The 27377-nt window shown below is 37.5% G+C and overlaps 1 pseudogene; it reads right to left on the bottom strand.

Moving 5' to 3' along the window:
• Window positions 1-262: 262 nt before the first annotated feature.
• LOC114688342 lies at window positions 263-25839 on the bottom strand (annotated as a pseudogene).
• Window positions 25840-27377: the final 1538 nt, after the last annotated feature.

Below are 27377 nucleotides of genomic sequence, written 5' to 3'. Positions count from 1 at the left end.
TTCTATTTACTTTGCATTAGAGAAAGAAAAGAACTCATCCCATATGCACTAATATCAAAGAATCAGGTCTTGTAAAATAAGAGGCTGAGTGGAAGATTGTAGGCCACAATGTACAGAAAAGTGGTATACATGGTATTTCTTGACATCATCTTTAGAAGAAACAATGAGAGTCAATAGCTAATGCATACACCTTGTATTACATTAGAATAGGTAGTTCTATACCAATACTAGAATTATCAGTAACAATTTATGAAATGGATGTTCAGGAAGATGTTTTCTCCCTTATCTTTTCAAGAGAATTTCTCTCTGGTTTAAACAAAATTATGTAGAACTTGGGGATAAAGATATATCCCAGCAGGTTTGCACTAGATACCAAGATGGAGAAGATCTCCACAACAAACATGGCCTTGCCCTTGGTGCTATGGAAGACAGGAAGAAAGGTGACCCAGACACTGCAAAACAACAGCATGCTGAAGGTCAGCAACTTTGCTTCATTGAATTTGTCAGGGAGATTCCTGGCCAAGAAAGCCACAATGAAGCTCCCAAAGGCAAGGGAGCCATGGTATCCCAAGACAAAGTAGAATGCAGTAACTGAGCCCTTGTTGCACACAATGATGACTTGGCCATGCTCAGAGTATGTATCAGTGTCAATAGAGGGAGGAGAAACTTGAAGCCAAATTGCACAGACAATAATTTGGATGAGGGTACATATGGCTATGATATAGTTGGGTGCCCCCGAGACCAGAAAGTATCTCATTCTTCCAGGGGCTGTGACTATGAAGGCCAGCAGTACAGTCACTGTTCTGGCCAACACAGTGGAAACAGCCACAGTGAATACAACTCCACATGTGATTTGCTGCAGGACACAGGTAGCTGAGTTTGGTTGGCCAATGAAGAGCAATGACATAAGAAACAAAAGATGAGTGAGATGAGCAATATGCAACTAAGATTCCAGTTGTTGGCCCTCACAAGGGGAGTGTCATGGTGCTTTACAAAGATCCCAAAAATCAGAACTGTGAATGCAGAGAACCACAAGGCCATTAAGGCAAAAGCCATCCCCAAGGGATCTTCGTAGTTCAGAAAGATCACAGCTTTGTGAATGCACTGGTCCTGCTCTCAGTTAGCATACTGGTCCTCTGGACACTTCACACATTTATGCACATCTGATGGAGAGAGAAAATATGATTAATGCAGCTTCAGTCATTTCTTGACATATTACAATTAAGTGTGTTGAAGAAGCAAGCATTGCAATATCACCATTTGTTTCTGATGATGTAATTGAAGTACATTGCTGCAAACCAATGCTTCCATTTCAAAATACTCATTATGAGGATTTAATTAAACAATCATTATGTTGTCTGCTTAACTGTGTTGATGATGTAATTTGCTATATTAGCAGAAAGCACATGTAATTTCAGTATATTCTGAATACTATGATGAAAGGACTTCAACTGGTAAATTTACCATTGCTTTTCACAGTGTGTATTGTAGTCTTAGATTCCATGGTTATAGTGCCTCCTGATGTCTTTCTATCTCTTTTATTAATGCTGTTCTTGTAATTGATGGAGACTGGGTTTTCTATTTGGACAAGACCTGTGGTACACTTTCTACTATCATATTACCAGCCCGAACTTTTTGACATAGAGAAAATAATAAACAGAATCAGTTAGGATCCTTGGAGTCTGCACATGACATGTCAAGACCAAGTTCTCAACACAAAGTATATTTGTTTGCACCAGAGGTCAATGGCCAGGAAATAGGAAGCAAAATCATGAGATAGAGAACGAAAGAGTAGGATAAAGCAACAAGAGAGTTGGGGAAGGGGTTTTTGGACAGGGAGGACAAAGAATTGCCTCTGAATAGAGAGGACAGAGATGTGATCTTTAGGAAAATGGCAGTGTATAAAGGAAAAATGGGAAACCCATGTAGGATGAAGCATTTAATTTTGATTAGATATATTAATTAGGAAAGTCACAAGGGAGTTTTTGCTAATTGTACTTCAATACTTTAGTAGCTGGACCTTGATAGTCAGCCTCAGGAGGAGAAATTGTCCAAATAAGGGAATAGACCCTGGTGGCTATCTTTAGGAATGTAGCCTCATTTCTATTGCTATAAAGTGAACCATGACCACAGTGGCTATGGGCCACAGGAATATATTATAAGAACTCGGCTGGTTATGGCAAAGCCACCACCTGAAGGGATCAAGGAATTCCTTCAGAGGAAGCCAAATTCCAAGGAGCATTTGGTGTTATTTGGCTTGTTATATACCAGCTGTCTTCTGTCATGAGAATCATGTGTGCTTTCAAAGTTTTCCCAATTGATTTTTCCCTAAGAATTGCTAACAGTGTGAAATGATCACTCTTTGGACATATACAGTCAAGGTATCTGGAGAACATCCCCAGGAAAGGCTTCCTTCCCCCAAGCCCATTCATTTCTTCCCTTTCAGCACTGGAATCAGATATCCCCTTTAGCCACATTGAAGGACTAACAGGAACAACAGTCCAAACCACCACATAATAAGTCTCCTGAATTAAAGTAAAGTCCACACAGAGACACTGCCTAGGTCTGGTGGATCTTAAGTAATAGCTTCACACAAATTAGCTCAGACCCTCCTTTTTTACAGTCTTCCTAACTTAATAGACCTCTAACTCCTTACCTAATCACTTCTAGGAATATTTAGGTAACCTTGTGCACTGACAGCTATGCACAGTCAGAACCCCAGTTGAAGCCTCCCTGTAATTATTGTCATTGGCAGCATCTGGCCAGGTCCATCCACAGACCCAGGAAAGTACCTTATCAGAGATACCTCTGTACTCCAGACGAGTCATTTGCGAAGACCTGGAAGATGTGCCAAATAAACTTAACTACCTACTTTCCCAAATCTTACCTTTAATTCCAGGTCTCCCTTTAACTATCATCAGAGGCATCTAGCAGTACACAGGTTGCCTAGAGACTGATCACACATTCCCCCACCCTGCAGAAAAAAATGGCAGATAGCTGGGACAGATAGAAGCCACAGGAAAAAAAAGAAGCAGTTTTATTTTCTCCCATTGACCTAGCAACTTATAGAATCTTAACATTTTTTCTTCCAGTCTTGTTTAAGATTATAGTTGAGCAATAAGCTCCCTCTTCTTAGATATTACCTGAATTTAGGCTTTAGTTAATTCATTTCCCCATTAGTCACTTCCCTTTTGGGTTGCAAATGATAATTAACAATTACTGTCCATCCATATGATTCTTAACACCACTCCATTTGAACCTGGAGTCCTCGAAGTCAAGGGACTACTGCTTGTACATGTACTGGGATGCCCAGGGCACAGAGGATGGAGAAGATTGGGAAGAATAAATAACTGGACTAAGAGCTCGGTGTACTGAGATTCTATTTCCAGAAAATAGTTCTTGACGTTCATAGATCTCTCTCCTGAGACCCTGAGATGTATAATATTAAGGCTAGTCCTTCTAATATTATACAAGACACAGTAGTTATTATGAAGGAAAACATTTAAATGGGTGGCTTATAGTTAAGAGGCTCAGTCCATTATCATAATGGTGGGCCATGTTGCTATTCAGGCAGACATAGTTCTGGAGAAGAAACTGAGAATTTTACATATTTTAATCCATAGGCAACATAAAGTAAGTTGTCTCAGTGTGTATGGCTTAAGATTTTAAGGGGCCTTGAAGTCTGCATCCACAGTGACAAATTTCCTTCAATAAGACTACACCTTCTCCAACAAGACCACACTGCTGGTGGGGCCAATTTCATTCAAACTATCACTGGAATCTAATGGATCTTAGCAAGGCAAAAGGAATGAGGGAGAAACACCAGACTTGCTAGAACCATATTTGCCATAATCAGCCTCACTAGTGTTCTTTCAGGATCAGTAAGTTTTGTGTGTGTGTGTGTGTGTGTGTTTGTATATGTATATGTGTATCTACACGTAAAAGTAACAACAGAGCTCAAATATGAGAGTGATTGGTTTATATGAGGAAAACAGAAGGATGAGAATGAGAGAAGAATGTTACATAAATATAATTTTTATGTTCTAAAATGTAAAAATTTAAATAAATAAATATGTCCTCAGTTGTGTCCTCATCTGCATTAGGAATGCTTTAACCCTAAGTCTTGTTCATAAGAAGGAGTAACCATATCTTGAAGGTAGAAACCACTGTACATACTTATTTAAAAGACTTACCTCTTGATTCCATCACCTTTGGGAATAGATAAGTACTTTTCTCCTTCACTAATTTCTGTCATTGTGAGACCCAGGCTATGTGAGTGTACTCAAGTGTGAAGTAGATATTGACATAATACCATGATCACAATAAAAGAAGAACACTTAAACAAGAGTGATAGCACAAAAGGATTGTTTTGAGGAATAGTACCTCATCCATAAGTTGTAATCTCTACAGTGGAAAGTTTATGAAATGAGACTATATTTTCTCTGAATCATTGAATAATTGAATAGATTGATTTCATGCTTCTAGGCTTTAATTCTTTTTTCTTGAAAAGTGCATTTAGGGGCCCATGTAATAGGTTAATTTGTTTAGTGGACTGGAAAGTTGTCTCAGTTGTGAGGAGAATTTACCACTCTTGAGGAAGAACTGTATTCAATTCCAAGAACATATCTTGTGTTTTTCACAACTGGCTGTAAATCTAACTACATGGGCCTTGGATGCCTCTCACATCCACCTGCAATTATGTACACATAACCACTCCTCTCACATACACACACATAATGAAATAAATGATTAAATTTTTACTGTTGTTGTATTTATTGTTGTAAATATCCTTTACTCTTATGTTTTTATATTTAAAACAGTTTCATTATAGTTTGTATAATTAAATTGGAGTATGTTGTATGTGTGAGTGCATAGGGATCAGAACACAACCTCTAGGGATTGGAAACCTCTTCTTGCTACATGGGTCCTAGGGATGAACTCATCATCAGCTTTAGTAGCAAGGGATATAATTTCTGAATCATCTTAATGGCCATAAGTATCCTTTAAAGTCTTTCATTACATAGGATGACAGGCAAAATGAGAGAAAATCTATATATCTGCCATTTGTATAACCAACTCTAAACAAATAATCATTTGACAAATATGGACTGTGTACGTGACAACACCATTTGAAATAACTATGGCTAGTTGCTTTCATATGAAATCATTTTTATCTACTTTTTGACATTATTAATTGTGTGCTGTATATAAACAAACTGAATATAAGACTCAATATTTTCTACATTATGTGCCAACACTTATCCATGATTCCCTAGATTTCAAATAACATTGAACCTTTGAAAGGGGGGATCTGTGCATATTGTTTGAAATCTTCAACGCACAGAACATTTTCTTATAATTTTGCAAGTAATTATTTACACTCTTCATTAATCTTACAGGCGACTTAGATTTGGTTTCTAGTACACACATGAAAGAGCTCAATGTATCTAATACACTAGTCTATTCTCGATTGATTTCCTGAATGTTCATGGGACCTATAATCTTATGTAAGGACACATACAGACATAGAAATAGAAAAAAATTAAATATTAATATTAAAGATTTATGACTGGAATGTAATCTACATGTAGTTCCAGAAAAGATTAGTCACTAGTTAAGACATTGTGTAGAATTTCCTCACATTATAGTTTTATTATCAAAACTGTTTCTTTGAGAAAAGATCATCTACCATGGATTTTCAGTGAGTCAAAGATGTATGTCATAGTATAACATGTTATTTAAAGTGACATTGTTAATTATCATAGTTCCATAAAAGCTAACTTGGGAAAGTGATATGGTTTATTTTTACAGTGCTCTTTTAGAACCTTTGATCATCCTAGTGTGTTGGGGAGAGGACGATCTATGTGAAAGATTTATCTCAGAAGCAAACACTCACTTGTCTCATTAGAAACTTCATTTTCTGGACAGGGGATGCAATCAAAACAGCAGGCTGCAATTCCTTCCTGCAAGAATTTTCTGAATCCAGGACCACAATCAGCACTGCACACAGAGGGTAGCATCTGAGGAAAATTAGATGCATGGTGATATCAGGAGTTTTACCTACTCCTTCCATAAGTATATTATATTATATTAGCATTTTTAAATATTGATAAGCTTATTTTACATACACTAAATGAGTGACCTCATTAAATTTAGTATATTTTGTAATTCCCAACAAGAAAATGTATGAAAACAATCTGATGTGAAGTTGAGTAGCTTCTCAATCTTAGAAATTTAGGGGAAAATGGGTTGTTTGCTGTGGGCAAACACCATAGAGTGCAAAGTGATTTTTTTTTTAGTTAATTTTCATCACCTTGACAGAAAGCCCATTGAAAAGTTAGAGAAAACCCTAACTAAAATATTTCTCTCAAAGAACTAGCTGCTGTCATATTATTTATGTATTTCATTAATGGTTAATTGTTGTAGCAGTGTCCAGCCCACTGTGGGCAGTGCTGTCTCTATAATGGCTGTAGGAAAATCAAGCAGAGCAAAGCAGTAGACAATGTTCCTTCAGAGTTTAGTTGCAGTCTCCAGACTCTTGCCTTGTCCTCCCTTTACTGTAACCCATGAGCGTAATCAGTCCTTCCTCCTCAGTTTGCTGATGGTCAGTGTTTAATCACAGCAACAGTGTAGCAAACTAGGATAAATGGATATCTGAAACATGGGAAATAGCTCTTCAAACTTCTGGCAAGAAACAAGAACTCCAGTAAATACCACCGAAAAGCATGAAAAACAGAGTGCAAAGAGAAAAACAGCCAAATAGGCAGAGCCTGTTGTATTTGTGGTGAAGAAGTGCTGGGTTGGTATGTATTGAGGTTGAAGGTGGAATATTTCCTGAGGTCAAAGTGCCTTACAAAGGCTGAAAGTATTTGGGGAACTGGAATAAAAGTTAGATATTTTAAAGTTAATTTAAGGTTTTCTTAAAGTTTATAATACAAAAACTTTATATAATCAAAACCTAGTGATAGTGATCTATATACTGATTTATACAGCTGCTGATTATTGCATACTCACTTTGCATCCTTTGTTCAGTATTGAGTTCTGTGTCAAAATCACAGTATCTCCTATGCATGGTCTCTTTTAGTTTCTACATAATATGATTACCTACAAATATTCTTTTTTTGTTGTGGTTTTCTTGAAACAGGATCTCAAAATGTATGCTGGTATACCTTAACTATGTATATAGAGTAGGTTAACTTAGACCATACAGATATCTTCCTCTTCTGCCTCCCGAATGCTGAGATTAAATGTGTATGCTACCAGTGGGCACATTTCTTCCCTTATTTCTGTATTTCATATTTACCATTTCTTTTTGAACTTGCTGAGATTAAGGATGTTTTTTCAAGAAGAGTGGAGAAAATACATATGCTTGTCCAATTTCTTTTTATGGAATTATTTATTTTACTTAACAACCACAATTGTCTCTCCCTCCACTCATCATTCCTTTCCACACCTCCTTTCTACCACCCCATCTACTCCTCAGAAAGGGTAATGTCTCCTACAGGAGTCAACAATGCATGGCATACCAAGTTGAGGCAGGACCAAGTTTTTCCCCACTGCATTAAGGCTGAGTAATTAATTCCACCATAGGGAATAGGTTCCAAAAGGCAGCTCATGTACCAGGGACAGATCTTTGTCCCACTGCTAGGGGCTACAAACAGACTCAGCTACATAATTATCACCCACATGCAAGGGGCTTAGGTAGGTACCATGGGAGCCTGCTGCTGTAGGCCTAGAGACACTAAGCTCCTACTATTCAGATCAGCCTTCTCTGTGGGTTGCCCTGTCATTATCTTGACCCCATTTGCTCAAACAATCCCTTTCCTCTCTATTCAACTGTACTCCTAGAATGTGGCCCAGTGCTTAGCTTTGAATCTGTACATCCACTTCCATAGTTATTGGATGAAGGTTCTATGAAAGAATTAGAGTAGTCACCAATCTGATTATAGGAGAAGGTCAGTTTAGGCACCCTCTTTAGGTGTCACAGCTGTAGTCATTCTTGGGAAATCATGGGAATTTCTCTGGCACCAGGTTTCTCCCTAACCCAGTAATGCCATAATGCCCCACTCTATCAAGATGTCTCTTTTGTTGCTCTCTCTCTCTCTCCATCCCTCCCCAAACTGGACCATCCGAACCCCTCATGTCTCCATCCCCCATCCCCTGTCCTCTACCCCTAGGAGTTTACCCAGGAGATCTTATCAATCTCCCCTTCATAGCATGATCCCTGTGTCCCTCTTAAGGTCGTCCTTGTACCTTGCTTCTCTGGGGCTGTGGAGTGTAGACTGGTTATCATTTGCTTTCCATTAAATACACACTAATGAATGAGGACATACTGTGTTTGTGTATCAGGGTCTGAGTTACATTACTCTGGATGATGCCTCTAATCCAAAGAATGGATAAAGAAAAAGTGGTACATTTACACAATTGAGTATTACTCTGCAACAAAAAAAAAATCATCCTTGTCCAATATCTGCTCATTTCTTTAGAGGGAGGGTTTCAATATGCAACTCTAGCTCTTTTGCATGACAGAGTGGCCAAAAACTGGGAAGGTTCTACCAGCCTCTCCTTCTGAGAGATTTGATTAAAGATATGCACCACCAAGAATCACTGGCCTCCCTGAAGATTTTAATGGAAATTCTTTCAGTTTCTCTCCCTGTAGTACTATATTGTCAATAGGATTGCCATAGAAAAAATTTAATGTGATTAGTTTGGAATAATAAAAAGAAAACCTTATTAATCAGGATATCCTCCTTCTATTTTGTCAGGATTTTGTTTGTTTTAAATGTTAAATCTGAATTGGTGTTGGACTTTGGTAAAAGCCTATCTGCACATATTTGGATAATCATATTGTCCTAATCTTGAGTCTATTTTTGTGCAGCGTTTACTTAGCAGATAGATCTGCATATGTTGAACCATCCCTGTATCCCTGTAATGAAGTCATGTTTGTCACAGGGACAGACCATTCTGTTGTGTTGTTTAGTTACATTAGTCAGTGTTTAGTTGAGAATTTTTTCCATCCATGTCCATCAAAGTGTTTAGTCTCTCATTTTCTATTATGTTCTATTTCCTCAAAATCATTTCCCTCATACTTAGAGAAAGGATCTTTCCATGCTTGTAAGCTCAGTTTGTTTTTGGAAGCAAAAATGAATGTTCGTTTTTACAAAGCAATCTTGTCATTTCTGCATTATTGATAGAAAATATGAGGATTGACATTGAATTGTTATTGAGAATTATTTACTAATTTTTGCCCATTTTGTTATTGCAATATTTGTTATAGATTGCTAACAGTTGCTTTTCTGTCTGGTGTTCTAATCTTGTCTTTGTCTTCCATGACCACTTGTATTTATCTTACTTTTTCATGTGTATGAGCTCTTTATGTGTCTTCCTTAGAAATGTTAGCATGGTTATTAATTCTTATAACTTACATACATCACAGAACATTGGTTTGTCTCTGTATTAGTTAGGGTTCTCTAGAGAAACAGAAATTATAAAAATGAATCATTCTATGTCTTTTTGTCTCCCTTACTATGTTCCTCTGACTCTCTCTTTTCATATATATATATATATATATATATATATATATATATATATATACATATATATGGAGAAAATTTATTAGGATGTCTTTTGGGAAGTGGTCTAGATAATCTAACAATTGCTAGGTATAAATAGCAAGTCCAGGGAAGGAGAAACTTCTCATTCCATGATAATGTATGTCTCACTTGATCTTTATTAAACACTTAAGTCCTATAGATTATGGTTTTAATACCAGGGAATAAATGGACTAATTTAGCAAGCAGTCAAATAACACAAGTTTCCTTTTTCTGTGTCCTTATGTAGGCTTCCAGAAGAGGGTGTAGCCCAGATTAGAGGTGAATTTTCAATAGTAAATGAGGTAATTTAAAGTTGTGTCTTCCCAACTTAAGATCCAGAAAGTAAGATGTGTGATATTAAAAGACATCAATTATAGTCTATTGTGGAGGTATCTTTGTGGATTTCTGGGGAACTCTCTAGCACTTTGCTTCTTCCTATTCTCATGTGGACTTCATTTATCATGGTCTCTTATTTCTAGTTCTCCCTCTCTGTTCTTTATCCAGCTGGGATCTCCTGCTCCCCTAGTCTCTCTTTCCCTTGAATTTTGCCCCTCATTACCCCTACTCATGTCCAGGTTTTTCATGTAGATGTCATCCATTTCTCTGTCATTGGTTGATCCATGTGTCTTTCTTAGGGTCCTGTTTTCTAGGTAGTCTCCCTGGAGTTTTGAGTAATAATGGTTGAGAGAAAGACTGAACTGACCTACTCTGATGATAGGATGGCCAAACACGCTAATTATCATGCTAGAAATCTCATCCAATGACTGAGGAAACTGGATGCAGAGACCTATGGTCAGGCCCCAGGTGGAGCTTTAGGAGTCCAATTGGCGAGAAAGAGAAGGGTTTGTATGAGCGAGAATTGTTGAGACCAAGATTGGAAAAGGCACAGACAAATAGCCAAACTAATGGAAACACATGAACTATGAACCAATAGCTGAGGAGCCCCAACTGGATCAGGCCCTCTGGATAAGCGAGACAGTGGATTAGCTTGATCTGTTTGGGAGGCATCCAGGCATTGGGACTGGGACCTGTCCTCAGTGCATGAGCTGGCTGTTTGGAACCTGGGACTTATGCAGGGTCTCTTTGCTCAGGCTGCGAGTCTTTGCCCTGAAGGAGATGGGAATGAGAGTGGGCTGGGGGAAAGAGGGGCGGAGAGAAGAATCCGTGACTGATATGTAAAATTAAATTAAGTTAAAAAAAATTAAAAAAATTAGATTTAAAAAATAAAAAAAAGATATCAATTATAGGCATGATTCCTTTCCCTTCCTTCTTTCTAATTTTTTGGTTTTGTTTCACACACATGATTACTCTTTGTATCCCTGGCTGTCCTGGAACACAATTTGTAGAAGACGCTGGACTGAAACTCAAAGATCCACCTTCCTCTGCCTTCTGAGATCTGGGATTAAAGGCATGTACCACCAATACTCAATATAAGGCATGTCTGCCTATCTTAAAGATCTGGATAAAAAGTGTATTTTCTGATCCTGCCCCCGACTTCCCTTCTGGACCAGACAGACATCTGGTCCAGATAAGAGCTTCCATCCTGCCCTGGAGTTCCCATTTGGACAAGAGAGAGAGACTTCCTGAATCTGTCAGCTCTTTCTGAACCAAGTACACTGATAAGACCAAGAAGGAACCACAAGGAGAGAGGCAGACGTCAAGGCAGAAGTACATACAACAAAATGAAGAGCAATACAGCATCACCAGAACCTAGCCCACCTCCAACATCTAGACCTGAACATCAAAAATTGGAAGAAGCAGAAGAAAATAGCCTTATGAGTAAAATCATGAAGTAGGTAGAGGCTTGTGTAGAGGAAAAGACAAAAAAAATGGGAAGAATGCTGTAAACAACTAAAGGAAAGGGCAAACAATTTAGAAGGAAACAATAAAGTCCTGGAAGAAAACATTAAAGTCCTGGAAGAAAACAATAAAGTAGTGGAAGAAAACAATAAAGTACTGAAAGAAAATCATGAAAAAGCAATGAAACAAATAAGGAAACAGTCCAAGACCTGAAAAGGGAAATTGAAAAAATAAAGAAGAAACAAAACAGAGGGAATGCTGGAAATAGAAAACCTGAGTAAAAGATCGGGAACTTCAGATGCGAGCATAACCAACAGAATGCAAGAGATGGAAGAGAGGATCTCTGGCATTGAAGATACAGTAGAAGAAATAGTTTCATCAGTCGAAGGAAACACTAAAGCCAACAAAGTCATGAACCAAAATGTCCAAGAAATTTGGGACAACATGAAAAGACCAAACCTGCAAATTATAGGGATAGAAGGTGAAGAATACCAACTCAAAGGCACAGAAAATATATTCAACAAAATTATAGAAGAAAACTTTCCCAACTTAAAGAAGGAAATGCCTATGAAGATATAAGAAGCCTATAGAACACCAAACAGACTAGATCCCAAAAAAGTCCCCTCGACACATAATAATTAAACAACTAAATGTACAGAATAAAGAAAGATTATTAAGAGCAGCAAAGGAAAAAGGCCAAGTGACCTATAAAGCTAAACCCATCAGAATTACACCTGATTTCTCAATGGAGACTTTGAAAGCCAGAAGGACCTGGACAGATGTAATGCAGACACTAAGAGACCATGGATGTCAGCCCAGACTAATATACCCATCAAAACTTTCAATCATCATAGATGGAAGGAACAAGACATTCCAAGACAAAGCCAGATTTAAACAATACCTATCCACAAACCCAGCCCTACAGAAAGCACTAGAAGGAAAATTCCAACAGAAAGAAGTCAGATACACACTCGAAAACACAGGCAATAGATAAAGCCACAACAGTAAACCCCAAAGAAGAGAAGTACACACACACTACCACCAAAAATAACAGGGATGAAGAATCACTGGTCATTAATATCCCTTAATATCAGTGGACTTAATTCACCTATAAAAAGACATAGACTTACAGAATGGATACGAAAGCAGGACCCATCTTTCGGTGGCATACGAGAAACACATCTCAAAATCAAAGACAGATACTACCTAAGAATAAAAGGCTGGGAAAAGAATTTCCAATCAAATGGTCTTAAGAAACAAGTGGGTGTAGCCATCCTGATATCCAACAAAATAGACTTCAAACTAAAATCAATCAAAAGAGATCAAGAAGGTCATTACATACTCATCACAGGAAAGATTCACCAAGATGAAGTTTCAATTCTGAACATTTATGCCCCAAACACAAGGGCACCAACATATGTAAAAGAAACATTACTAAAGCTTAAACACATATAAAACCCCACACATTAATAGTGGGAGATCTCAACACCCTACTTTCACCACTGGACAGATCTCCCAAATCGAAACTTAACAGAGAAATAAAGGACTTAACTGATGTCATGACCCAATTGGACCTAATAGATATCTACAGAACATTCCATCCTAACAAGAAAGTATATACCTTCTTCTCAGCACCCCATGGAACTTTCTCTAAAATCAACCACATACTTGGCCAAAAAGCAAATCTCAACAGATACAAAACAATTGGAATAACCTCCTGTATTCTATCAGACCACCATGGTTTAAAGTTTGATTTCAACAACAACAAAAACTACAGAAAACCTAGAATCTCATGGAAACTGAATAATACTCAACTGAATCAACAATGGGTTAAGGAAGAAATAAAGAAAGAAATTAAAGACTTCCTAGAGATCAACGAAAATGAAGACACCACATACCCAAACTTATGTGACACCATGAAAGCAGTGCTAAGAGGGAAATTCATAGCACTAAATGCCCACATAAAGAAGTTGGAGAAATCCCACACTAGTGACTTAACAGCACACCTGAAAGCTCTAAAACAAGAAGAAAAGTCTCCCAGGAAGAATAGACACCAGGAAATTATCAAAGTGAGAGGTGAAATTAATAAATTAGAAACTAAGAGAATAATACAAAAAAATTAATGAAACAAAGAGTTGGTTCTTTGAGAAAATCAACAAGATAGACAAGCCCTTATCCAAACTAACCTAAAGACAGAGAGAGAGAAAATCCAAATCAACAAAATCAGAAATGAAAACAGGAACATAAGAACAGATATTGAGGAAATCCAGAGAATTATAAGGTCATATTTCAAAAACCTCTTCTCCACAAAACTGGAAAACCTAAAAGAAATGGACGTTTTTCTGGATAGGTACCATATACCTAAGTTAAATCAAGACCAGATAAACTATTTAAATAGTCCAATAACCCCTAAGGAAATAGAAACAATCATTAAAAGTCTCCCAACCAAAAAGAGCCCAGGACCAGATGGTTTCAGCACAGAATTCTACCAGATCTTCAAAGAAGAGTTAATACCAATACTCTCTAAATTGTTTCACATAATAGAAACAGAAAGAACATTACCAAACTCCTTCTATGAGGCTACAATTACCCTGATTCCTAAACCAAGCAAGGATGCAACAAAGAAAGAGAACTACAGGCCGATCTCCCTCATGAACATTGATGCAAAATACTCAATAAAATACTGGCAAACAGACTCCAAGAACACAGCAGAACAATTATCCACCATGATCAAGTAGGCTTCATCCCAGGGAAGCAAGGGTGGTTCAACATACCAAAGTCCATCAATGTAATACACCATATAAACAAACTCAAAGAAAAAAAAAAACACATGATCATCTCACTAGATGCAGAAAAGGCATTTGACAAAATCCAACACCCCTTCATGATAAAAGACTTGGAGTGATCAGGAATACAGGGAACATACCTAAACATAATAAAGGCAATTTATAGCAAGCCAACAGCCAGCATCAAATTAAATGGAGAGAAACTCAAAGCAATTCCACTAAAATCAGGAACGAGGCAAGACTGTCCACTCTCCTCATACTTATTCAATATAGTACTTGAAGTTCTAGCCAGAGCAATAAGACAACGTAAGTAGATTAAGTGGATGCAAATTGGAAAGGAAGAAGTCAAGCTTTCCCTATTTGCAGATGACATGATAGTATATTTGAGTGACCACAAAGACTCCACCCAGGAACTGATAAAGCTTATAAACACCTTCAGCAACATTGCAGGATACAAGGTCAACTCAAAGAACTCAGTAGCCCTCCTATATACAATGGACAAAGAAGCTGAGAAGGCACATAGAGATACATCACCCTTTACAATAGCCACAAATGACATAAAATACCTTGGGGTAACAGTAACCAAACAAGTGAAGGACCTATATGACAAGAACTTTAAGTCCCTGAAAAAAGAAATTGAAAAAGATGTCAGAAAATGTACAGATCTCACATGCTCATCGATAGGCAGGGTTAACATAGTAAAAATGGCAATCTTACCAAAGGCAATCTACAAATTCAATGCAATCCTCATCAAAACACCAACACAATTCTTCACAGACCTGGAAAGAATAATACTCAACTACATATGGAAAAACAAAAAGCCTAGGATAGCCAAAAGAATCCTGTACAATAAAACAACCTCTGGAGGCATCACAATCCCTGACTTCAAGCTCTACTATAGAGCTACAGTAATAAAAACAGCTTAGTATTGGCATAAAAACTGAGATGTGGACCAATGGAATCGAATTGAAAACCCTGACATTAACCCACACACCTATGAACATATAATTTTTGACAAAGAATCCAAAAGTGTACAATAGAAAAAAAAGCATCTTCAACAAGTGGTTCTGGCATAACTGGATATCAATGTGTAGAAGGCTACAAATAGATCCTTATCTGTCACCGTGCACAAAACTGAAGTCCAAGTGGATCAAGGACCTCAACATAAATCCAGCTACTCTGAACCTGCTAGAAGAGAACGCACTGGCATAGGAGATCACTTCCTAAATATAACACCAGTAGCACAGACACTGAGAGAAACAATCAATCAATGGGACCTCTTAAAACTGAGAAGTTTTGTTGAGCAAAGAATACTGTCAACAAGGCAAAGCGACAGCCTACAGAATGGGAAAAGATCTTCACCAACCCCACATCTGACAGAGGTCTTATATCCAGATTATATAAGGAACTCAAGAAATTAGACATCAAAACGACTAACAGTCCAATTGAGAAATGGGCTTTAGAACTAAACAGAGAATTATCAACAGAGGAAACTCAAATGGCTGAAAGACATTTAAGGAATTGCTCAACATCCCTAATCATCAGGGAAATGCAAATCAAAACAACTCTGGGATACCACCTTACACCTGTCAGAATGGCTAAGATCAAAACCACTGAGGACACTTTATGTTGGAGAGGATGTGGAACTAGGGGAACTCTCCTCCACTGCTGGTGGGAATGCAAGCTTGTACAAGCACTTTGGAAATCAATATGGCGCTTTCTTAGAAAATTGGGAATCAATCTCCCCAAAGATCTTGCTATACCACTCCTGGGCATATACTCAAGAAATGCTCAATCATACCACAAGAGCACTTGCTCAGCTATGTTCATTCAGCAATGTTTGTAATAGCCAAAACCTGGAAACAACCGAGATGCCCTTCAAATGAAGAATGGATAAATAAACTGTGGCAATATTCACAATGGAATACTACTCAGCAGAGAAAAACAATGACATCATGAGTTTTGCAGGCAAGTGGATGGATCTAGAAAAAATTATCCTGAGTGAGGTAACCCAGACTGAGGAAGACAAATATGGTATGTACTCGCTCATAGGTGGATGCTAGATGTGGAACAAGGATGACTTGACTGCTACTCACATCACCAGTGAGGCTACCTGGAAAATAGGACCCCAAGAAAGACACGCAGAAATGGATGAGATCTACATGAACAACCTGGACATGAGTGGGAGCAATGAAGGGCAAGGGTCAACGAAAAGAGAGCAGGAGATCCTAGCTGGATCAAAAACGAGAGGGAGAACAAGGAATAGGAGACCACAGTAAATGAAGACCACACGAGAAAAGGAAGAAACAAAGAGCTAAAGAGGCCCACAGAAATCCACAAAGATACCCCCACAAAAGACTGCTGACAATGGTCGAGAGACAGCTGGGACTGATCGACTCTGGTGATGGGATGGCAAAACACCCTAATAGTTGTGCCATAAACCCATCCAAGGACTGAGGAATCTGGATGCAGACATCCACAGTTAGGCCTGGGTGGAGCGCTGGGAGTCTAATTAGTGAGAAAGAGGAGGGTTTATATGAGTGAGAATTGTTGAAACCAAGGTTGGATAAAGCACAGGGACAAATAATCAAATGAATGGAAACACTTGAACTATAAGCCAAAGACTGAGGGGCCTCCAACTGGATCAGGCCCTCTGAATAGGTGAGACAGTTGATTGGCTTGATCTGTTTGGGAGGCATCTAGGCAGTGGTACCAGGTCCAGGGCTCGTTGCATGAGTTAGCTGTTTGAAACCTGGGACTTATGCAGGGACGCTTGGCTCAATCTTGGAGAAGGGGACTGGACCTGCCTGGATTGAGTTCATCAGGTTGATCCCAGTCCTTGGGTGATACCTTGATCTGGAGGAGGTTGGAATGGGGGGTGTGCTGGGGGGAAGGAAAGGGGGCAGGAAGGGAGAGAACAAGGGAATCTGTGACTATAATGTAGAACTGAACAGTATCGTAAAATAAAAAAAAAATATAAAAAAGTGTATTTTCCTACTTGAAATTTATTTTAAAAAAAGCCTCTCATGTATGTCTTCTATTTTTGAATGTTTAATAAATTCCAGATGAGCTCGTTGGCAGTGGCTCATGCCTTTAATTCCAGCACTAGGGAGGCAGAGCCAGGCGGAAATTTGTTGGTTTGAGGCTAGCCTGGACTACAGAGCAAGATCTATGACAGGCAACAAAGCTACACAGAGAAACCGTGTCTCAAAAAAAAAAAAAATAAAATAAAATCCAGATGTAGTCAAGTTTACACCCGTGAAGTGCCTCCTTTGATTATAAAGGATATCTTTGTTGAGTATAGTAAGAGGGTTTGGCAGTTATATCTCTACCTACTTGAATTTCATCACTGATACTCTCCCATTTTAAAAGAGTTCATGAAGGAATCTGCTGTCGTCTGGAAGGGACCTTTTGAAGAAATGGTTTTCTCTGTCTGCAGCCTTCAGTTTCCTTTTTTTACTTTTATAATTCAAATTTTAAGTAAAATATGTCATGGGGAGGTATCTATCTGAAACATGTTTAGAATTTAAATGCCTCATGTCTCTAGATGTCTACATGAATCCCTATATTTTGGAAAATTTCCATTGTATTTTACTGGATATACTGTTTTTGTCTTGGTAAGTCCTTCTTCTTCTCGTCTGCTCATAGTAAATTTGTTCCTTTAATCCTATCCCCCTGGTCCCATTTATCTTTCACTTGTTCTTATTTTTACCTTTGTCACAGTTTCAGTTTCTAATTCTTTTACCTTGTCTTCAAGTATGCCATATTATCTTCAACTTGAAATATTTTGTTAGTGAGAATTTTTACTAGAATTTTTTATTTATTTTCTTTCCTTTACATATTTTAGTTTGAATTTTTTATCATTTTATACCTTTTCGATCATGTTAGTCACATGTTCACTCAGTTACTTATTGTATGCTAGTTTTTGTGATCTCATTGCATTCTCCTGGAGGTGATTTTTGTCCTGTTTGATATTCTGGAATACTGTTATAATCATTCTTTGGATTCTTTTCTTAGGATGTCTTTGAACATACTCACAATTAAGCTTATGACTCTGACATTTGGATTTGTATTTATTTGATTTCTTTATACTTTTTTCCTTTTTCTGCATTGAAAATTTTATATCTGGGAGTAGATCACTACTTGCATTGTTCCTAATCTTCTATATGCCTCCAGCAGATGTCTTTTGTACTACTCAAGTGAGCTTGGTTAGAGCACACTTGAATTTTCATTGCTGCTCTCTGAATGAATAGAAAGTTCAGTTTTTCTGAACCTTCAGCTCATATGTCCTCTTCCTGGATAATAACTTTCCTTGTCATTCTGAAAAAGAATATTTTGTAGATTTTATATTTTTTGGTATCCATTAAATACAACTTTATTACAAACTTGAGGACTTTTCTGAAGTTTGCACCTTTAAATTTCATGCTACTTTATAGTCAGGAATTTGGAATTGGAGACCATGAAACTACCCACATCAGAATTCATACATATAATATACCTTAGACTTATAGTAGAATAAATCATTTATAAATTTTAAGAAGCCATTTATTTTTCTTCTACTACCTCCTCCCCACACACATATGGAAATTAGACACACTCTTTTTTGGATGAAAAGTGAAAGAATTAGTGGGATCAAGAAACATTCCTCTAATGAGTAATTTCTTTTACACAGGACATGCTTCATGGCTGGAGAATTGGCTCAGTTGTCTATAACAATTCCTGATCAGATAAAAGGCCCAAGTTTGATTTTTAGCACCCACTGTGTGGCCCTGAACTGTTTCCAATTCCCAGGGATCCAAATCATTGTTTTGACATTTATATGCACAAGAAATACCAGTGTTGCAGAGGCATACATGGAGACAAAACATCCATACATATTTAATAGGAAAAAGAAGGAAAAAAAGAAAGAACAAAGTTATCATTCATTGGGTATTTAAATGGGTTATGAAAATATTATCTTCATGTGTGGTTAGAGATGTTGACCATTTAGGAACCTGTTGGTATGTCTCAAGGTAAATTATATAATAATAATTAATGGTTTGAGATTGATTACTTCAATCCTCCTTACATTTAGCCTCAGCATCTATGTCAAAATTTCAGCAGAAAAAAATAGACAAGCACTGTATAGTAATCAGAATGGCATCAAGAGGATATTGCTCACTTTACTGGAAATAATATAGTACAGTGGTAACAATCAATTTTCTTTTTATATTAAAAACCAGAAACATTTTCCACATGGAGAAAAATTCTCTGTATGGGTAGCATGCATGTCTGAGACCTTCAAATAATTAATAAAGGAAAACACATAAAGAGGGATGTAGTCAGTAGCCATTCCAACTTTGATCTGGAAGTTCCAACCCCCATTGAGACTTCCACAACTGTCATGCCTACAAGGCGAGGCCAAGGGAGGCACCTGGAGACCTGAGATCTGGATGCTCCAGCACTCACTCTGTTCCTGGAATCTTGGCGGTGGAGGTTGAACACCGCTAGACTGTGATACACCTTCCCCAGATGCCACAGCCTACCTATCCCTTCTTTTGTAAGTTACCCTCTAAATAAATCTTCCTTTTAACTACGTGGAGTGGCCTTAAAAATTTCACCAATAGAGGGAGGCTAGGAAGAGCTTCCTATTGTGGTAGTCTGTTTCATTTCACTAGTTACAAGACAGGAGATATGGGCCCACTTGACTGTGTTACCACTGTGTATCAGAAATGATTGCAGTTAGGTCAGACCCACCTGTCTATTTCCTGTGGAGCACTCTATCACATCTTGATATAAATGGAGCTGTTGACCATGTGGAAAATATGGACTAAGTTCGCCTATCTTCACTTTAAGTTTAAATCCGTTTGGGAAATTCCAAACCTGGATAATGTCATACTCTGCCTGCTGGTTTTCTCTCTGGATCTTATTCACTTTTTCTCCAACAGGATTAGTGAAGTGAATCTTCCTCAGAAATGAGTGCAGCTGAAAGAGAGGCAGCATTCAATATTGTATGTGCTCTTTCCTGAAGTCAGAAAATATACTGATTTCTTTTTAAAAGCAATGTTTTTGAAGGTGTCCAGAGGAGAAATGTAATAAAAGTAAGTGGACAAATAAAAGTATCATGAACTTCCTAGAATTTATATTCTTTCAGAGGAAACTACCAAAAGAAACACAGACATACAAACAGATACCAAACATTGATATGAAAAATGCACACACATAGAGTGAGAGAGAGACACATGGACACAGAGAGAGACCCACATCCATAGAGACATGCGTACATTACACAGCTACATACAATATACGCATACTTATATATGCATGTCAGACACACACATGAAAATACAGTCATAGACAGACACATGAACACAAATAGACACACAGAAACAGAAACCTGCCAAGCACACAGGATCACACACCCATGCACACTTTTATAGACAAATACACACAAGGAGACATACACAGATTGAAACACCCACAGAGTGAGACATTCTTATAGACAAATTTATCCTCACATCCAAAGACAAATTGACAAACAAAGAGACAGACAGACACACAGAAACACAAATACACATATGTTCAAGCAATATGCAAAAGAGACCAGTAGTCACATGCAGACACATATAATGTGAAACACACACAGGAAGTTATACACAGAAAGAGAAACAAACTCCCATACAGAAAGACACTGACATGAGACAAAATTAAGCTCAGTTCCACAGATAGATAGATATGCAGATATATGTGCAAGAAACACACACACACACACACACACACACACACACACACACACATATATATATACATATATATATATATATATACTCCCATCCACAATGAGAATAATCCATTCACACACATGTATAGAAATATACGTTATGAAATGAATCGTAGCACTGTTTCCTGTGAAATTCCTCTCAGAGTGCCAAAGAAGTTCTCCAGAGCCTACAGTGGAGCAGAATCTGTTGAGAACACTTGTAAAATCCATCTGATACACTGATTACCACATATTTCACAATTAATGAAGTAGGGCTCTTCTTCTCATGGAGAGGATTAATAAGGAAGGACTGTTATGTTTCCAATGAGAGAACAGGAGCGATGATATTCAGATGCTCTGAAAGATAATCAGTGATACTCCTTGATAAATTGTGTTTTACACTCCATTGTTTTGCATTAAGATTTATACCAACTTAGCCGGGCGGTGGTGGCGCACGCCTTTAATCCCAGCACTCGGGAGGCAGAGCCAGGCGGATCTCTGTGAGTTCGAGGCAGCTGGGCTACAAGTGAGTCCAGGAAAGCGCAAAGCTACACAGAGAAACCCTGTCTCGAAAAACCAAAAAAAAAAAAAAAAAAAAAAAAAAAAAAAAAAAAAAAAAAAAAAAAACAAGATTTATACCAACTTACATATTACGTCCTTACCAGGAAAACATCTCAGAAGTATTTCTATTTTAGTAAATATTTATAATATGTATAAAGTAAATCAGGGCATCTGACAGACACTAAGGTGATAATACTGATGACACAACATTTCATGCAATACAAGAAACACTACCACGAAGCAGTTACCATAGTGTCCTTTCCCATCATCCACTTGTTGAAGAAGCATCTCATAAACAGCATGGGCCACAGTGTACACAGCATTATATATGTCATAACTGTCATCACTAAAAGCCATGTCAAAAATCTGTCTCATTAGCCATTGCAATGAAGCATTGCATGAACAATTCTTCAGTGTCTCACACTTAGAAGCTGATACTTCACAGTTAAAGCTCATTCATCCCAGCCTTGCAAGGTATTCATCTGAGCATTTGAGAGGGTTCAGTGTCTGGGCAAAAGTTTTAAAACCAGAAATCTCAGAATGGTGTTGTGCAAAAGCTAGTGTACCATGGGATGTGTCAAGTGTTAAGTCTCTCTTACTTATAGTGACATCCCACTGTGAAGTGGTCACCCTTATTCTCTGTATACCTAGAGATTCCCACATTTTAAAGCTCACAGATAGAGTACTGTCTGTGTTATCAAAAATGATAACTACATTTGAGGATGATGTCATGACTTGGTTCTAATAATACTTCAACTCTTGACATGCATAAATCCATCTTGACTGGGATCACGCTCACAAAGGCAAAGCAGACTGTATTTTTTTCCATCTCTCTTCTCAAATGTGATAGAAATTGGGTACCCTGGTCATTGTCTATCCAGTTCCAATTGAAGTGAAGCATCAAAGAAACCATGGCCAGGGGTAGAGCTTTGTCCTTGGGGGCCATCTGATACAGATAGGGAAATTTTTCATCATCACTCAGGATGGTATGGAAAGGTCCATAAGTAAGCTGGAGGACCTGGGACACAGGGAGCAGCATGAGGTAGCATGCACTCCTAAGAACTTGTAAACAAACTTTCAACAAAGAGTTCCATAAAATACTCTTACCTGTTACTTCTTTCCTCATCTCAGTTTCAGAAAAGAAAATGAAGCCCAATCAACTCTCTAAAATGTACCCTTGACCACATTGTTTGACAGAAGTGTGAGTATCCTCCTCACACTCTTCTTTGCATCTGGGAGTGGTACTAACACAGTCGGGATTTTTGCAAACCCACACCACAAATGTCTCACCTGTTGAGATCTGTAGTGGTCCAGGCTTGTCCCAACCATTGCAGATGTTTCCCAGATTGGTCCTGTCAGCATCACTATACACGTAGTGCCTTCATTACAATTATAATTAAGGTAAAAATCTTGATTTTTCAAATAAAGGCATGAGACTATATAATTCTGACACAGTCTTACAAGCACCTTCAGAGAATTCAAATACTAATGATATATTTGGCGAAAGATCAGGGTTCCTATTGACTTCATCCAGGGAAAAAGCCAAAGCCAATGGAAAGTGTTTGTTTTCAGTTGGTGTTCTGGAAAAGGGTATGGTATTTATTATGGACAGAGATATACAGATAATCCTTTGTAGTCAATAGAAGGAGTATAATGAACTGGATGGTATTCACAACCACCCCCAAATACTGAAACAAATGTTCTGTGATGTTGGAATGACATAAGAACCTGGAAGCTTACAATAGCTTTTAAATTTCATGAGAGTGCATCTCCCATAAATAACATGAGCCATTGGCATCTTTCACAGACAGTAGTGTCCATTTCTGCTTTGTGAGTGCTTACTTAGCAGATAAAGATAAAGACACATGCTTTATCCAAGCAATCCTGATCATGTCTTCATTTTGGAATTATCAAGCAATATGAAAAATACATGTGATGTGTGAACCAATGAGACTATGGCATTTTCTTATGATTTTAACTGACTTGGCTAAGGCAGTCAAATAATGTTTTATGAGCACACAATAGTTTGTACATTTGGGTCTTTTGCTTATAATTTTTTATAATCAGTGGGCAATCTAGTTAACATATACCCTCATATCCATTTTCTCTTGTTCTTTTATTTTTCTGGTTTATCTAATGCAGGTGTAAAAACTTTATTTAGAGAATATTTTTAAATAAATTTAACTACCAGAGATGTATTTGGTAAAGTTATATGTCACCATTCACCTGTATGTATGGACAGGACTAATGCTTACATAGGCCATTGTGAAGAATGGATTATAAGCTTTTGAATGATACTTTGCTCTAGAGCACACTGACCTGAAATGTACAGGGATATACCTGCTCCAGATCCTGAATGCAGAGATTAAGGGCATTTGCTACCTCCCCAGTATTGTTCAGCTATTTTATGTTTTCACAGGCAAGTCATATATCACACTTGGTATATGTAATCAACATATTTTTTGCTAGAAAACATCTCATGACTATCTTTCCACTTACACTAAAACAAAATTTGCATCCTACTGAAATTTGGATATGCCAGTACTAAATCTTTATAAAATGGAAGACTATAAAGTGTAAAATGTATGGAAGATTGTTTATGAAGGTATATTTTGTAATAAAAATGAGTAATATACAGTTGGGAGTGAACAATATCAACTTGTGTTTCTGTTTATTGGAAGAATAATAACTTATGTTTCTTTTCTTTTTTTTTGGTTTTTTTGAGACAGGGTTTCTCTGTGTTGCTTTGTGCCTTTCCTGGAGCTCACTTGGTAGCCCAGGCTGGCCTCGAACTCACAGAGATTCGCCTGCCTCTGCCTCCCGAGTGCTGGGATTAAAGGCGTGTGTGCCACCATGCCCGGCTATTTGTGGTTCTTTATAGTCATTTCCTATCATCTGACCATTATATATCAAACATATTCCTTCATTCTGAATGATTCACTCAGAGTTAAATATTGTCTCATTTCCACTTAGCAATTGTCCCACTGCTTCTTTATGTATAAAAATAAGATTTACCTGTACATTTGTAAAATATAAATTATTTTAATGTTTCTTTATTACAACCCAGAAAAATACCATTGAAAATTTCAGTATCACACAACAGGAATTTGTGACTAAAACTTGTGAAGCTCAAACACTAATGCCTGCATACTAAACATACAGAAACCTAAGTACCTGAGCTGTTAGAGTGCCCCAGTGAACTAAAGTATTGTATTTGACAACCGCCATCAACAATCTGCAAAATGAAATGTGTATTATGCCCAGTGTTGCATAAATATGCATATATAATAAGCAAAAGTACAGAAAGCAAGCTCAAGATGTAGTTGGGATGTGTCAGAGAATAAACAATTTAAACATAAAGAAAGAAGACACATGTTTCTTAAATGATGGCAATGATGTGTAAATAAGTAACTCCTCTAACCCTGTTCTCAAGTGTCTCCAAGTATCTCCTACCACAGCCATCTCTCAGGCAAGTGACAAGAGAAGTGACAGCCTCACTTTTCAAACAGTGCAAACAAATCACTCTATAAATTCCTTATTTCCTAAATAGAGAGTGAAGAACTGGACTTTGAAATTAAAGGCCGGGGTTTGTACATGTATGTAAGTGAAGCACAGAGAAATAGGAAAATATGATGTTCACAATGAACATGTCTCCTACTTCCATTCTCGATGAGGCTTCAGAAAACATAATGGAACCACATTCAGAGCATCAGAAATAGTAACTGTACATCTATGTGAAAATTCTCTGCAGCTAATGTGCCACAAATATTAGTTGCACTAGCACATGCATTAGGACCTACACAGTAATCGAAGGACCATCACCTGACTCTACTCTATGGCTGTTTACATTTACCCTGCTAGAATTATACTAATTGAAACAGAATTGTGGTCTATTTGATTAGTCATCACCTGCTACTGTGCTACAGAAACTTTGAAGAGGAGGCCTATATGTGATAGAACAAGGTAGAGTCCTTTCTTAACTCAGCTTCCAGACTTGTAAGTTGGAGTTTTAACTGAGAGAAAAACAGAAAACACTCTGGACAAAATAAAATTAGAAAAATAGCAATGCGTCTCTAAAATAATTTTGGGTGTTTGTTGATGCGCAGGATGGGAAATTGAGGGAGAAGATTCAAATCTTTTCTCTGATTCTCATCTTCTATCCTTCATGAAATAAAACATTGTTGAAATTCCCTTTTTCTATTGGCCACTGCACTGCTGCAAGGGAGAAGACACAACCTGTCACTAAGTCTCCATCCTTGTCTTCATTCTGATTTCTTCTCCAGGAGCATCTGGGATGAATGAAACTGGACACAAGAAGTGGAATGCTCACGAGCAAGAAGAGGAAAGTCAAAGTGAACATATTTGTCCAGCTGTATGCCTGAGCAGTATCAGTTGTGACCAGCCATGCAGATAAGCGCATCAAATGAGTAGCCATGTATCCCCATCTGCTTTCATTTCTGTGAATGGAGAGGAGAAATCTGTGCATTTATGATGCTTTTTGTTTTTTTTTTCTGGTGTTTCCTCACTCCTTGAACAATCTATGATACTTTCTTCTCTGTGGCTCTGCATCGGATGTCATGTAATTTACTATATAAGACATATCGCTTCTCCTACTCCCCATCAAACATTATTAATGAAAAGACAAGCTGAATATTTGATTTCTAAAACACGATATTCCTTCCTTCTTTCACAGATCAATACCTTGCAATAGCCCATTTATTCTTCTTTATCTTTGATTTCCTACATTGTTTTTGCTCACTTTACAATCCTGAAGCGGCTGCAAAGAAGACTATTTTGAATATCAGGTGAGCAAATAGAAACTGGGATGTGACCTACTTATACCATTTCCTAGTCTTCTACTTAGTTTGTATTCTAGAACATGTACTGCCTGTGTGAGAGTGTTCTGATGAGCATAGAATGATGAGCCTCTTTCAGTGGACATGGACTGCAGAGAAATTAGGAATACATGGGGCAAGTCTTTGCTCTGTGTGGTGATATGTTTTCTTTAGTACTTGAGATGAGGCAAATGGAACTACTAGCCTCTTCTAGATTTTAGAGTACATTTAAAGAGAAATATTTAAAATGTACATGACCGCTGGTCCTGTGATGATCTATACTGGGCGCCTAATATGTGGATATAGTATGTGAAAGGAAGATTCTTTAATATGAAGACAGAGAAAATTCACCTTTCTTAGAGGGTACAAATCACAGTTCTAGTGGTCCAGATTCAGGATTGTATCCAATTTTGTTTTGGGTGTAATAATGATTTTTAATTGACATACATCATACATGCTTTTATTATGGTAATTAACACATGTATAGCATTTCATTTGTTGGTATTTGCCCCTCTGTCACCCACATATATTGCTCATGAAAATACTGATTCCATTTCTTAGTTAGAACACCTTTATTTTTACTTCATGATATTTGTTCTTGTTTAATTTATGAGACATATAATGTTTTCGTCATACTTACTTCACTTAGTATGTGAAGTAAGTCCCAATTCCTTTAGGCCTTCTGTTCTCAAATAATACCTTTCCTACTTTTTTATGTGAAAAAATGTGTATATATGCACACCCAAAGAGAGAAGCATACTGTGACATCTAGAATCTGTCTCTTTAGTTAACATGACATTCTACTCCATCCCCAATACCTGCTAATGACATCATCTACTTATTTCAGATTGGGGGACAACTCCACTATGTGTATATAAATCCTGTGAGACCTTCATCTGAATTTGCATATGCCTAAGAGCATTCTGTACCCAGTAATCATATTTGTTCATCTTCATCACTGGTTTAATCATTTGTGAATTGCATACAAGCTATTTATTTAAAGTTCTCTAAAATCAATGTATATGGTATAGTTAAAAAATCACTTGGCCAGATGGTAGTGGCA

Source organism: Peromyscus leucopus, unplaced genomic scaffold (genome assembly GCF_004664715.2).
Source record: "Peromyscus leucopus breed LL Stock unplaced genomic scaffold, UCI_PerLeu_2.1 scaffold_1362, whole genome shotgun sequence".
Lineage (NCBI taxonomy): Eukaryota > Metazoa > Chordata > Mammalia > Rodentia > Cricetidae > Peromyscus > Peromyscus leucopus.
Note: the sequence above shows the minus strand (reverse complement) of the source record. Positions and strands in the feature narration are given on the sequence as shown.